The sequence below is a fragment of the Buteo buteo genome, chromosome 27 (assembly GCF_964188355.1).
Source record: "Buteo buteo chromosome 27, bButBut1.hap1.1, whole genome shotgun sequence".
Lineage (NCBI taxonomy): Eukaryota > Metazoa > Chordata > Aves > Accipitriformes > Accipitridae > Buteo > Buteo buteo.
In genome coordinates, this window is record NC_134197.1 from 9,687,152 (window position 1) to 9,702,216 (window position 15,065).

The window sequence follows — 15,065 nt, forward strand, 5'->3', positions numbered from 1 at the left end:
TAGCTCTGTGTTTGTACTGGTTGGTGTGTAATTTGACATGAAAGACTTCTTAAAGAGGATTATTTACCTTTTTTTTTTTTTTTTTTTGTTAAGGAGCTTAGACTGAAGGTTAAATCTTAGTATAGAAACTCCTGTATGATTTATTATGACTGACACTTTATACATTCTTTAAAAATAATTTCTATCACACCATTGCAAGTATGGCCTGGTTACACTCAAACTACTGAAGTTATTTACATTGTCCAAACAAAGTAGTGGTTGGTTCTCCTATCTGTGACTGGTTTGCACACCTACTGGAATAACTTGACTTGAGGAACTCAAAGCTAAATCCCAGATTTCTCAGGGACTGCCTAATAAGAAGATGGTTCTAAGGGATTCTCGTTTTACTTGCCTCAGCCCCAGACAGTTGCGAGCAGCTTGCCTGTAAACTTGAGTTTACTAAAGGTATGTTGTATTAGACTAACACAGTATCTTCCCTAACTTGACTGATTCTCTGAACGAAAGTTACATCTAGCAGATTTCTTGCCTTAATTTCTCTAAAGCATTCAATATGCTGGCATGCAGAAAATTCCTAGGTAATTTGGAGAAGAGGAATCAGCACACAAGAATGGTTAATTGAAGTGGCTAAAGGGCTAACGAGTGGTGTTGAAAGAACATGCAGTGCAGTCATGTAAGTCATGGACTTCAATAATTGAGTAAAAAGAGGGAAAAAAGATTGCTTGTCGAATAATCCATTGTAAAGTCTTTAATAACAGAGGCAGCATGGGACAGCATCTTTTATAAGTCCATTATTAGAGCTGGGGAGGGAGGGCATCAGTATGTTTTGACTCAAAGCTGGAAGTTGCACACCCATGCATACAATGGTCTTGTGATACAAACTGGAAACCAAGCCAGACAGTTTCCTGGTTTCTTAGCCGTTACATCAGGATTGAATACTGGACAAGGCATCCGTGGGGCTTTCCTAGATAGATGGTACTCAGCTGAAGCCTGATATTCTCCAAGTGGTTACAGACATCCTCTGACGATGTCTGTGGTGGTGTCCAACAGTTGTGGAATTTGCTGCTGACATAGAGAAGCGTTCATGTGATCCTTTGTCCAAGATACAGGTGGCCTCCAAGACTATCACACACTGCTCGCTTGGGGCAACAACATTTAAGAGACAAATCTCATTTTTAATGCGTTTAGTTTGGCCAAAGGCTGGGAACATCAAATACCAGGAAATCACCATGTGAGGTCGGTGTGTTTGGCTGTATCTGCAGTAACTGTGAAAGTGCTCACAGCAAGTTCTTTGTCCTCAGCAGCTGAAAACATCCTGCACATTTGAGTAGGCTGTCAGACAGTAATACTGTCTCTAGCTGTGAGCATAAAATATGAATCGGGAGAACAACTCTGCTTTATGCTCCCAAGCAGGATTTGTTCCTTCTTTTTACTGGAGCAGCATATTTGTGCCCATCCATTAAAGTGTGGGTGAGCTGTTCTGCCACTTCCATTGGCTGTGCATTTCCCTGCTCACTGGCAGTTACTCTTTTTTTGTTAACATAGAAAATGGAGTTGCTTTTCATTTTCCTCATGCAAAAGGGATGGTTTTTTGTTTTGTTTTGTTTAAAAACCTGTTTCAGCTTTTGAAAGACTACAAAAGGTGGTAGAGGTCACAAAAGGACTAGAGATGCTCAAGTGCTGTACAGAACTTCTATTGTACAGCTGCTACAAGGCTGCAGTTTCTTTTTTATGTTATTCTGAGGCAGAACTAAAGCTGACTGATGTCAGCCATCGCGGCAGGGGTTAACGGCAGGCAGAGGCCAAAGTATATAGCTTATACAAGTCTGTTGTCATAGTCATTCTCCATGAACTCTGGTCATGTTGACAGAGGAAAAGGAACTTGGATCAGACAGGGAGGCTGTGGAAGGCTGCATTTTCAAAACGGAGTGGGGAAGATGAGAGGGTCTTCACCGTGCCTTTGGGTTTTGGGGCTCCCTTCTGAGCCATAAGATAAGCATGTCATTTGGGTCTTGTAATATGCAGTGGGATTAAATCCTTCCCTTCAAAGTAATGAGGGCTTCTTCTCGCTCCTGTGATAACCAAGGGCTTGATCCTGATTTTCTCCTCCAGAAGGAGAGACAGTTTTATTTTTCAGTGAGGAGGAGCAGAGAGTATCCATCTGTGTGTGCATAGTGCTATAGGGCTGTTATCTGCTCCTTGATCAGCATCTCACCTCTTGCTGTTTTCTCCTGCAATCAGTGCTGGGGATGATCTGGCCCCTATTCTCCAAAGCTGCTCTGAGTCAGAGATTAAGGTAATGAAGGTGCTTGGAGGCGAGTGACACAGCCAGATGGTGCGGCCCTTGTGCTGAGCATTGGGGCTTTTTCTGATGCTCTGACAGCTCTGAAGCAGGATCTCTGCACCGTCTGTAGGCACTGCCCTGGCTTGGGAGGAAGAGAACCCAGCAAAGGAAAGCAAACAGGCAACGGCAGCTCTGTCTCACAAAGTAAGAAGGATGGTTATGAAAATTCAAAGCAGCTCTGAAGACCTGTCACCCATTAGTAACAGCTCTAGAAAGCTACCAGGGTGGCAAGGCGCGCATGATGCCACAGCGGTGTAGGTCTGGCTGTGCCACTATGTGTTTCTGCCTCTTACTGCCGCAGCTAGGCTAGGCAAAAATCAAATCCCCCGTGGCTGTGATTAATGTGGTGATGCTGACATAAGCTGAATGGACTTATGCCATGAGTTATGTAAAATGGGACTCATAAGATTGTTTGGCAGAGAGCTATATCTTTGTCTGAGATGATAAATATTACAGATAGAAGAAATATCAGATCCAATGGGCTTGATTGTTGTCTGGAATAAATCTGTGTGGCTCGCTTGAGCATAATAGAGTTAGTCTTGATACAGACTGAGGATATGCCAGACAATTTCTATGCTGGGGATGATGTGGATTGTATGCCTCTATTTTTTCTTAGCATTTTAGGGGTTATTTAATCTATACAGTCCCTTGTGTCTGCCTTGGTTCTTGACTTCAGGAAAGATATAATTTCAAATTGTGAGCCAGTTGTTTTTTGTCACTAGCTTCAAAGTTGTGGCATGACACTTGCATTGAATTCTGCACATATTTTCAGCTTGGGGAGCTTAAAGGGTTAAGTCAGAAATATTGGCCAGTTTAAAGGAGGAATGTGTGTGATAAGGGATGAGATTGTGTAAAGATACCATTTTTCTATTTGATAATTCAGTTTCCCCAGTGTGGCTGAGATGAAAATCTGAATAGATTTAGGAGAATGACAGCAGCTTTGCAGTTGTACTCCCAGAGTGACAGAACTTAACTTGCATTGAAGAAAACTTGCTGACACTCCTGTTTAAAGTTGGGGGGCTGATCTGATGTTGAGTAAGTGAATTAACAGTTAATTGGAACAGGTTCAGTGGGTAACAGCTCTCTAAAATGACTGTGTTAGAAGGAAAATTCCATTTGTTGTCATTAGGTGCTTTCAATAAATGCAGCCTCCAGTTCACTTCAGGTGTTTTCGAGAAGTACCACCTTATCCTACAGTTTTACAGAGCAGAACCCAAACCTAAGCAGACCAGGGGATGGCACCTCTGTATCCGGTAATACAGCTTATGGCAGCATCATTATTTCATCATGTTAAGATGCAGATGAATACACCTATGCTGATATTAAAAAAGATTTTTAATTTTTTTTGTGCTAAATATCTTTGTTTCACAAATTAAGGCCATGGCACTGCCTGTACTTGTGCTTGTTCTTAACTGGAAGTAAATGATTTTCTGATGGAAGCCCAAGAATCACGCAGTGTTGCTTGGAAGGGTGCTCCGGAGGTCACCTCGTCCAGCCTCCCGCTGGAGGCAGGACTGCAGCCAGCACTAAAGCAGGTCAGCTGTGATTTTTGTCTAGCCAGGTAATGAAAACCTCCAAGGACAGAAATTCCACAGCCTCTATGAGCACCCCGTTCGGTGCTGTATTACCCTACCAGTGATGCTTCCCCCCACTGACCCCCATCCATCCTGAACCTTCCAAGATGGGCTGCTGCTGCTTGTTATGTCATGTGGCACCATGGAGAAGGTTTTGGCTCCGCTACCTTGGTAAATACTCTTTGAGTGGTTTTAGGTGACTATTAGATCATTCAGTTCTTACCTTCCCAGTGTAAGTGTCTTCCACCAAGCCCTGTGCTAAGGAGCAGCCTCGGAGGCGGTGAGCAAGGTGGTGGGAAGCAGGGCATGGATTGGGGTGCGTATCTCTCCTCCTCTTACGGCGGCATTGTTCCTGCTGCGTTTCCACTGCAGTCATGGCTTTCACAGCAAAAGGTACCTCCTGGCAGGACTGTGTCCCCAGGAAGGAGGGTGCAGACCTGTAGCTCTTCTTGCAACCCCTGGTTCCTGACCTGGCACAGAGGAAAGTAAGAGATGCATCTAGTGACCACCTTGACAGTCTCACTATTTATTTTAGACTGCAGGATTCAGAGGAATGCCTGAAGCTGTCTTCTTTCCCTGCAGGTATTTTCTACCCAACTGTTTGCATGTCAGCGATTTGTTTTTTTAATGTTACCTGTGCCTAGGACAGATGGATTTATTGATTTGATGGTACAGATAGACATGTGCAGACCAAGGTATTAACAAAAGCAAGTCACACACACACTGGGTGTTTTTGCTATTTAAAATATATTTTCTGGCACTAGATTATTTCTGGCACTAGAAGTGCTTTTCTGTTTTCTTTGTGGCCACTGGCCAGCCACCTGCCAGGGACTGCTTGGGTCAGAGCAGAGGCAGCAGCGGGTGAGGGGGATTTGAATTTTTTTGTGATGCATTTTGAAGTCAAGCTCTGCCAGCTGCATTTTAGCAAGCTGTCATGAATTTCTCCCAAGTTTGTGGTTTGAGGGCAGCTGTATAGTCAGAGATTGCTAACTGAGTATGCAAATGGATAAAACATTTAGTGGAGTGAAAAGCATTTGCTTGTAGGAGCAGACAGACGTGCAGTGCCAAGGCAGATGACTTGGTCCTGTTGGTCTTTGTTGCTATCTCCGGATTAAAGTAAATTTCCTCTTTAAACACTAGCCTATGTCTAATTTATAGCTGTCTCTCATCTTGCTGATAGGGTTTCCTCCCTCCTGTGGGGGCAGAGACACACTCCAGAGACGGCACCCGGCTCCTGAGGAAGGAGAACACACACAACTTGCTTTCGCAGGACTAGTGCCCGGATGCTGAAACACAGTAGAGCCTCTGCTCTCCGGATGTGTTGTCCAAAGTCTGCCCACGCCAACGGCTGTGGATCCTTAGGCAGGCACAGCAGACTCCCACTCTCCTCTCGGGAGCCATGCTATCATGTTTAACAAACGTCTCTCCTCCAGTAGCCTGCAGCATTCCCATGAGAAAAGGGCTTTGCTTTAGGGCTGGATTAGGAGACAGCTACCGGGTGCGAGTCTACTAGAGATGTAAGTTTATGCTTGGCTCTAAACCCAAGAGCAACAGGGATAATCGGATGCTCCAGGCTAAACGTGTTCTGAGGCTTTAGTGACTTGCCTGTGGCCACCTGGCAAGTCTGTGGCAGAAATACACTGGAAATACAATTTGAGAAGAGTTGAACCTCCCAGGTGTCTGTACTAAGTGTAGAACACTCCTGGTATCTGGTGAAAACGTGCAGACTTTGCTGCTTTTAAGTGTTTTTATCCAGCAAAAGAACAGCAGCAGGACTTAAAATCACTGGTGAGATTGTTCTGCAAGTATAGCTTAATGGGGCTTAATTCCAGCCCTGACCTGGAAAGCTAACTGCTAGTGACAGCTGAGGAGCTGTCTTCCACATCGCGTCAGCCCACATTGTTCTGATTTGGCAGGAAATTGCAGTTTACTTGAGGACTTTGAAGGTGGCTGAAATGTTGTGATTTTGTTAAAAAATATAACAACTGTCCGCTTTTCAATTCCTCCAAGCCAAGTATCGCAGCAATACTTCCTAATGAGAAATAATTATATCTCAATTTTAAGTGACACAAGTGCTATTGTTTACACAAAATGTGAGAATCTAGTAAGACATCAGGCATATGTTTAGAGGGATAATGCATGAGAAATCAGTTCTTTCTTCTCAGGCAGCTAAGCCTTGCGAAGGAAGATGACAGATACATGTGTTTATAGACAGACTCTAGAGCTGGCTGTATTTGCTTATCATTTGTCATAAATGCAGAGACTTGCAGCACAAAGTACTAGTACGGCATAAGCTGGAACATATGCTCCTCTCCAACAGATGTGGCATGAATCCTAATGCTCACTGGATGTTTCAGGTTGGTGACCAGCAAGAGGATTTATCCTGGTAAGCTAGTATGAGCAACCTTGAGCCTTCCCATGGATTGTTGCCTAATCCATTGAAAAAACTCAAATGGAGCAGACAAAATATAGCCTGGTTTTCAGCTTGCATCACTGGCAATTCATAACTGCTGAGGCAGCCATCACCTGGACCTGCCTGATACGTTGCTTGGATATGATGTTGCAAAAGTGTTGGGATAAAAATGCTTACTTGAAGCTGTTGCTTTGAAGTGACCTGTAGAGTGACCTGATAGTTCAATATTACTTTCCAATTGACTCATTCTCCATGGATTTGCATTCAAACAGAAATAACTCCCCACTCACAGTGGTGAAAGCCCTGTGTCTTGTTTTCAGTGACTTTCCTATTAACAAGAAAATCCATGGTTATATTTTTCCCTCTTTTTATCTTCCCTGCACTTACCAAAATACATGTGATACTGATATAGCCTTTGCTTTTAGATGTGTTATAATACACCCTCTGTGTGCCATCTCGTACTGAATACTTATTCCAGGCTGAGCTGTAGGGAGTTAAAAATAATCAGCAGAACTGTAATACACTTGTCTTTCTGATTTACTGAAAAAAACCCCAAACAAACAAACAAACAACAAAAAAACCCCACCAAACAACAAAAAAACAAAACCCCGAACATTTCAGTTACGAGGTCTTATTTTTGCAGACAGGAGAAAAAAATAGAAAAATTACGTACATGAGTTGCATGTGTTAGGTATGAAAACATAGCATAAAGCCAAGAGGAGAAGTTTACAGAGGAGATTTCCTAGAGAATATTCGTCCACGTTGTAAAACGAATGATAAATATTGCTGCATCTGGCAATTATTATACCACACTCTGCTCTTACTCAGTGTTCACCCTGTTCATCTTAGGCAACACTTACTCATTCCGGAGTTCTCCCACATACCAAGATATTAATCTGCTTCTCATGCAAACAGTCAACAGTCTGAAATTGCTACAACACACCATCATGGACTTGATTCAGTAGCTGTTTTTGTTTGCTTTCTTTTGTTTGTTGTTAAGGATAAAGAATCCAAAGCAGATCAAAGTCCATTCAGTCTCTCGAGCTGGACCCATGCCCCCATTTCTCGCCCCTTTGTTTAGACTTGCATGCTATGAAGTTTCAGAAGTCATAGCCACCACCCATCTGTATTTGCCTTAAATCAAGCAACTTCTTAAATGGATTTTAGGTGTTTCATTTTTCTTTGCTTTGCTGGGCATAAGTTGGGTCTGATTTTTCTGTGGGCTTTGCTTTCCTTGGCTTCTAAAATAATTTTATAAGGTGTTGCTGATTTGAATCATTAGGTCATTGGGCGAGTCCAGCTGCGCCCCTTATCCAGCGGTGCTCTGCTTGAGGGGGTTACAGAAAGGATCAAACTCTTGGGCTGAAAGTAACAAATTACAAGTGCAAGTATTATCATGACAATTGATATTGATTATTGATGGGTGAGTGAAAGTAGCTATGCAAATGCACATCAGCGCGTGCCTCTTACTAATACTATATATCTCTGCTGAGCCGAGGAATGGGCAATGTGCCTTTTATTCAGAGAGAGAGTGTTCACAGAGGTAAGAGCTGCTATGGCTTGTGAGCACCAGCAATGAGCCACGTTCAGGTGTGGAGTCGACTGCGCCTGGTAGGTGACGAGCAGACAGGTGGTGGCTGGAACGTGGCTGTAGTTGGAGCCATTTACATTTAGGAGGGCCGGCAAGGCCATTTTACTAGCCATGTCTTCAAGTCCGCTGGGTGCTCTCCGGGGATGGAGAGAGTGCACAGGCGTATTTATGCCTTTCCCGGACTCGAAGCCTCCAGCCCTTCTTGGTGAGCTGGTGACAAACGGCGCGTTCACACTGCTGAGCGAGCAGGAGCTGGGTTTCCCTGAAGCAGAGGAGAGGTGGTTTCGTGCTGTTATGATGACTTGCAACGTGGCTGGAGGCCAGGAGAAGACAACCTGGCTGCCATTGAGCTTCCGCATACTGGGCCACCACGCCCCATTCAGGTGCATTTTGACCTGGATGGCTTGCCATTTGCTGAGGGATGAAGATGGGCACTAAAAGTAAGTTATGTTTGTTTCTACCCCTCCCTCCTGCCGCTTCTTTGATCAATGGACAGGGTATAAATGGACTTGTTGGCTGGCTGTTTGGGACATAACTATCATTTGTACAAATACCTGCCTTCAGTTGATCTTATGATTTATTTAGTCATCTACTCAGGGAGTTAAAGCAGTGCTGTAGCACGTGTGCAGCTGTACGTGCAGCACAAACTACAACTGACAGAGGATACTGGAGGCAAAAGGTATCCAAGAAATCTGCTGGTTCAATATTGCTCATTCAAAGTATTTAGTGAACAGCTTCAAGTAAGATAAATGTCCAAAAGTCCATGAATGATTCATTAAAACAAGGGAAATAAATCTAATGAAGCATTCAATCATCATGAATAATTCATTGTACTCTAATATGTTTAGGGGGTGTATTTAAAATATATTTCCTAGGCTTGTAATTCATAAACCTGACAAAAAACCTGATCTAGAAAGAGGGTATATTATTTATTCCAGACCCAAAGGCTGGTGCTGAAATTGTGTGAACTGAAATCTCTGAGTGAGTTCAGAGGCAACCCTCGGTATTTCATGCTTCTTAAATGACTAAAAATCTTCCCGCAGAGATGAGTTGTTAAAGCTCCCATCAGATCAGATCCCAGAAAAGCTGTAACCACAGTGGAGCAAAAGGTAAGGAAATTTCAAGTGTGTAACTTTCAATATCAAAGTGCTCTCAGAGAGAGCTTGAAATTTGTTCAGCCTGAGGCATCTCTCCGTGAGCCTCTGTCATCTGTCATGCCATGGCAGCAGACAGAGCAGAGAGATGGGAGGGGAATAACACATTCATATGTGGACAATGTCATGTCATTTAAGGAGCTGCAGTCTGAGCAGCGGTCGTGTTTTCAGGTTGGTAACCGTTCCTCTTTATTTTTCAATTCAGGCTTTTCATACTTTGACCACCACGGATACTCCTTTTTTCCGCTGCCCTAAGGATCAGCAAATTATCACGAGGGTGACTGGTGACGTCTCTGCTCTGCAGTGCCGCATCCACGGTCCCTAATGTGTGATGCTGCAAAGGTGTCTGAGTCTGCTTAACACTTTTTATGTGGTCTTTTACTGCTACATGCTTTCTCCACATTTATGTCCTCCTTTAATTATGAGCATGGTCTTCTCCGTTCAGAGATGACCCGGCCATAAAGATCCCAGAGGCACCAGTGACCCTGCTGCTAGGGAAGGTGGTGGTGTTGGGCACTGCCACGTGAGCCCGATGCTGATGAGAAGCCATCTGCAGGGAGCCAAAGGGGCCTCGTGTCAGTGGAGATCAGGTGCCAACAGCTGCTGAGGAGGACGTCTCAGCATCTTCCTTGCTCCTCTGGAAGGTGCTCTTGTGTCCCAGCTGCAAAACCTCCCGCTAGTTTCTCCAAGCGCTGTAAAAGCCCCCAGTGAGGCACCCACGCACTTGCAATAGTAGGACCTCAGCCAGGTCATGGACCTGTCCCTTCCCACTGCTGCCAAGACAGGAGAAAACCAACCTTTTGCATTCACCGTTCTCCTCCCCCGTTGGCAGGTACCACTTCAGAGATGGCAAAGGGAACAGGAGACAGAACATATTCCTGGAGGTAAAGTAAGAAATAAAATGCAGCCATGAACCAGCTTGTTGTAGAGGCAATTTGGGCTTGACCTCAGACTCCTTTAGGTGAGCCTGTGTGGTTCCTGTTGTTTTGGTGAGCTTGCTTTGCACTTATATCTACATGAGATGGGAAGGACGACTCGTATTTTACAGTTCCAGGGAGTACGTATGATGCCTTCTGTATCATAAATTAAAAAAACAGATTTAAATTGAATTAGGTAGGACACGAAAGATGATCCCACCTCTGTTCAAGGGGTTGGCACCCTTTGACACCAGATGTAAAAATAGCTATCATTTAATGAGCTTGTCTGACTGGCCTTAAACAAAAAGAGATATATGCTGCACTTGCTGTCTTGCTAATGAAGTAATTGTGTTGCTTTGCATCGATCTGTGGAATGTTTAATCTTAGTTAAAGGGGCGCAGCCTGAGGAATCAGTGTGGAGGGATGCTGGGAAGAGATCAGGTTTAGCCTTCCTGGTAGGATTTCAGACTCCAGTGCTGTAATGCTGGTCCCCTCACAGGGCAGCCAAGCAGGTAAAGAATTTCCCTTGAAGCAGGAAGATTCTATGAGTGACGCTGATTTTTAGGCATGATTTAAACAACTGCGTGTGCAGACATCTCCTATACCAGGCACTGTGCTGCAAGGTTTTCATTTCAACCGATGATGAGCAGTGCCCGCAGCAGCCCCCCAGCATCTTTCCACCCAAATGGGGTGGGCCAGAGCAGTGCAGAGGACACTGCCCTGCGTGGGATGGTGTCGATGGGGTGGCACTTCCCGATGGAGATGCTGCCAGCTGGGGCTTGCTGCCGGGGTCCCTGCATAGGTGTCGAGTGAAACTTCCCTGAGGCCAAGGACCTCTGTCACAGTCCCTCTGGGAACACGGGTGAGAAGCAATGCTGTCTCAGGCCTTTTTATCAGTTTTGGGTTGCTTTTCCTTCTCTACAGGCCACTTCCCTTTTAAGCTATGAGCTTTTCCCCTCTCTATGCTTGATGGGATGAGGTACAGGTCTAGGACAAGGCTTCCTACAGCTACCAGCGCCCTCCAGCCCCGCAGAATGGGTGCTGTGAGCCAGACCATCAGCTTTTCCCACCCTAATTGCTGAGTGCCGATAAGCCGGTTTCCCTGGATTGATCTTCCCTCCCTCAGGTTTCCTGCCATGCTGGTTTTTCCCTCCTTTTCCCTGGGTGGGTGGTCCAGCCCAGGCTGATCAGGAGGAGTGTCATCTGAGCCAGGATCATCTCATTATTTGAAGCTGTAAGCCGGTAACAGAGCTTGTTCCCTGTTGTGCGCTCGCCTTTGACTCTGCGTGCTCTATCCCATTGCTTTGTGCCGAAGCTTCGTCTTTGCAGCTCGCTGCTGCAGGTTATTTGTCAGGCACAAAGCCCCTTCTCTAATTTCATGGCAAGCTTAGGGGTAGACAAGCCCAAAGCTGAAAGACACAGAGGCCAGGCAGGCTCACGGCGAGGACCCGGTAGCAAGAGTCACTGGAGGGGAGGCAGCTGCTGCTGCTTTGCTGCTCTTTAAAAGCCATCAGTGACACAGACACAGTGCTGCTGAAACCAGCGGAAAGCTGTGGGATGAGCCCAAGGTCTCTTCTCTAACTCCCTTGCACTGGTTTATGAAAAACAGAAGCTTTTTTATTTTTGTTGTTGTGGTTAAGGTGATACGTATCACTGAGCAGCAGTTTTGACTGTGTGACTCAAGACTCTGCCAGGATAAATTCAGAAATACTGGTAGACGGGATTTATACGTGTAGTGGTGAAGGTGAGGGAATTTTTCACCTGCTTTGTGAAAACTTATATTTTTAAAGTTACAAACCCCCAGGTGATTCTCTGAGCAGCTGATGCGGTTTCATCTTTATTGCTCTCAAGTGGAACGAGATGGCTCGGCAGTGCCGACGTCCTGCTGCAGCCTGAGGACCTTAACAGGATCTTTCTTGTACGAAATTGCATACATTAATGCTTTGGGCCTCTGCTCTGCTTCCCAAAGGCCAATTCCAACCAAATTGATTGCAAAGTTGTTTGGAGGGGGAGTGCTGGACAAACAGCATAGTTTCCTTGGAAAGCAAAGGGAAAAGTGTGTTCCAATAATGTAAGCAATAAATAGCAAGTTGAAACCTATGTTAAATTCTCTTTCCTCAGCCCTCTCTTTGGTAGCAAACAGGCATTAAAGATCCAGACCTATTTAAAATGGTCCAGTCTTGCTAAACTGATTTTAAAATCAATCAAATGGCACAATAACCCCAAACTGGTATAACGAAACTGTTACAATCCTCATTTAAATTACTCTGCTTTAATCAGCACGTTAGGGCTCAGCTATGTGATCAGTTTTTATCAGTTTAGCAAGTTATGGTGCAAACACACGTTTAAGTGACTTACCATTAATTAAGCTACACCATTTCAGTCAGTGATTAAATTTACATTTGAACACACACGCGAACATGTTTAATTAGATTGGTATTAAACTTTTTTTTTAAACTAGTTTAACACAAGCATGTGCAAGGTTTGGCTCTACCTGATGCCTTTTAAACCTGGGGGTTACCTGGCTCCGTCTGGGGGTCCTCAGACCGACAAACTCTGCTGAGCCCTGGGGGTGGTGGAGAAAGGAAAAGGCTGAGCAGGGTCCTGCACGCCAGGGCCTCATCCTGCCACCTATGCTCTTAGATAAGAGCCTGAACTGCAGTAGGTAAGGCCACAGCCACAGGGTTGGTTTTTGGCAGCACGCTCCAGCAGGGTGCTGGGAGGACCAGCTGCCCTAGGAGAGTTAGCAGGGCTTGTTGGCTGGAGCCTTTAGATACAGCACTGGAAGCTATACATCAGCATGGCTGTTGTCATTCATATGTGGATCACATCAAATACTGAACTTAAAGAGCAAGTGCAAGACTTATGATTTTGACCCGGAGAGGTTTCATGTTTCCATTTTCAATGTAAGAAACATCTCTGGTGGAAATACCTAAGGGTATTTCCATTCACAATTACTGTCGATTACCCTTCTGTATGATGGTTGTATACTTGCACTCCCTTTGCTGGACTCCCTTTCCATATGATGGTTGTATGCTTGCACTCCCCTTGCTGAAAAATGTTTCCTTTCCGTGATGCTGTAGTTGGCTTTCTTCACAATACCAGCAACTCCAGCTCTCTGGAGGACAGGTGATGGCAGTCTCCCATGCTCACAGCTTGTCAGACAGAACTCAGCATGCCAACCGACACTAATGTAGATAGGCTGGGGTTTTTTGTTCCTCTTTTGTTGCTTGGCTGGAAACATATAGGCATGGCTTCCTAAATGCCAGTGTACTGGGTAAGTATAATTACCCTGCTCACACAAGTTTCTATGCAAAAAAAGTTCTTGAGGGTTTTCAAACAATATGGGACAAGCTGGAGATGAGCTAGCCGATGCTGGTACTGTTCACCAGCGCAGAGCCAGGGTATTTCTGTCTGTGGTAAGGACAGGCTTGGGCAAGAGGTTGTTGTATGAATTACTCAGAAAGCCATCTTTCTGCAGCAAGGAAAGCCTGTATTGTGCTATACGTGGTTTATAGCAGCCAGCTCTGCTTGCAGGCTTTCTGATTCAGAAATGCTACATCCTGCCGATAGCTAGTGAGCAAACGGACTGGCAGAGCTGGCAAGAACATCCCACTTATTAAATAGAAAATATTTTAAGAGAGAATGTGCAGTAACACCCCTACCCCCAAATTTGTCCATGTCCGTGCATGTGCTCTGGAGGTCTGGCTCTCCTTGGTCCTGGGCTGCTGAGTCTCCTCAGCTGTCTGTGGTAGCAAGACACCGTCTCCAGTTCTCCCATCCCTAAATGGGGACGTGGTCACCCTGTTGCTGTGACTGGCAGAGATTCATTAGTCCACAATACAAAATGGATTCATATCTGCCTGATCATGTTGGTTTGTGCTGTAACGAATAGTATCCTGTAAAACCTGAGAGTCAGAGGAATGGCAGATGAAGGATGTTTATTTTGATCATGGCATCTCCCTCGCAGGACCACCCAGTGAGCTGGGGGAGATGTGCTAGCAGCTTTGTTTCAGAGGAAATACTTGGAAGAGTAATGATTGGGGCATGAAATTAAGTGACCGATCTTTCAGAGTTGTATTTGTTTTTGCAAAAGTTATCGTACTTTTCTGCTATAGGCTGTTTAATAGTTCATTATAATAAGTTGGAAGTATAATCCACTCACTCTAGAAGAGCAGCTGTTTGTCACTGGTGCAGGAAGGGATCCCCATATAGTTCCTCCTGCACCTGCAATAGACTACGTGCAGCTTTGGTTCACTGGGGCAGATACCGACCTCAGACAGCTGGTAGGAGGTCTAAGGCTTGTGTCTCAGATACATCTTGAAGGCACCAGACAAATGTCACCTGTCTGTGCCTTCTGTCTTTCTGCCAGTTTCTCCTGCCTACTCAGATGGTGAGCTTGCTGGTGCAGATCGCTCTTCCTACGTCTCAGGCAGTGTCTGGCATACTGTAGCATTAACCGATCAGTTACACAGATGTATGAAATACTGCTAATTGTGGAGAAATTTTAATGGATGCTATATACCCAACACTTCCTTTTGCCTCTGAAAATCTCCTCCAGAGATATGCAGATCATATATACTGGGATACGTATTTTTAGCTCAGAGTTGTATGTGAATAAGTATAACATTAATCCTTATTTAGTGAACAGGATACCCTGGATATGGGACATTCTGAAGCAAGTGTTTAGATAACATCTATTTAAACAATGGGTGATTTAAACAATGGTAGTAAAAATTGATGTTGTGAATTCTCTCTGGTCCTGATTTTGAGGTCATGGTTATTAGTGTACCATCTATCATTTTTCTGGAGGATGCAACTGCTGTTGAAAACCTCATAAACTTTTTTTTTTGTCTCCCCAGTTTTATACAGGAACAAGGAAGACTACTACTAAAGTGAAAAATGAGGAGCATCAGCATTATAAGTTGCCAGCAGTGGAGTTTATAGATATTTTAATCCAAACAAATGAGCTGCTACTTCTTTGGGAGACACAGAAAGAGAAAAACGAATCTGATAGCCACGACAGAAATAGATGTACTGCATGTGGTCCAGCTCTTGGGAAGTGGTGGAAGACC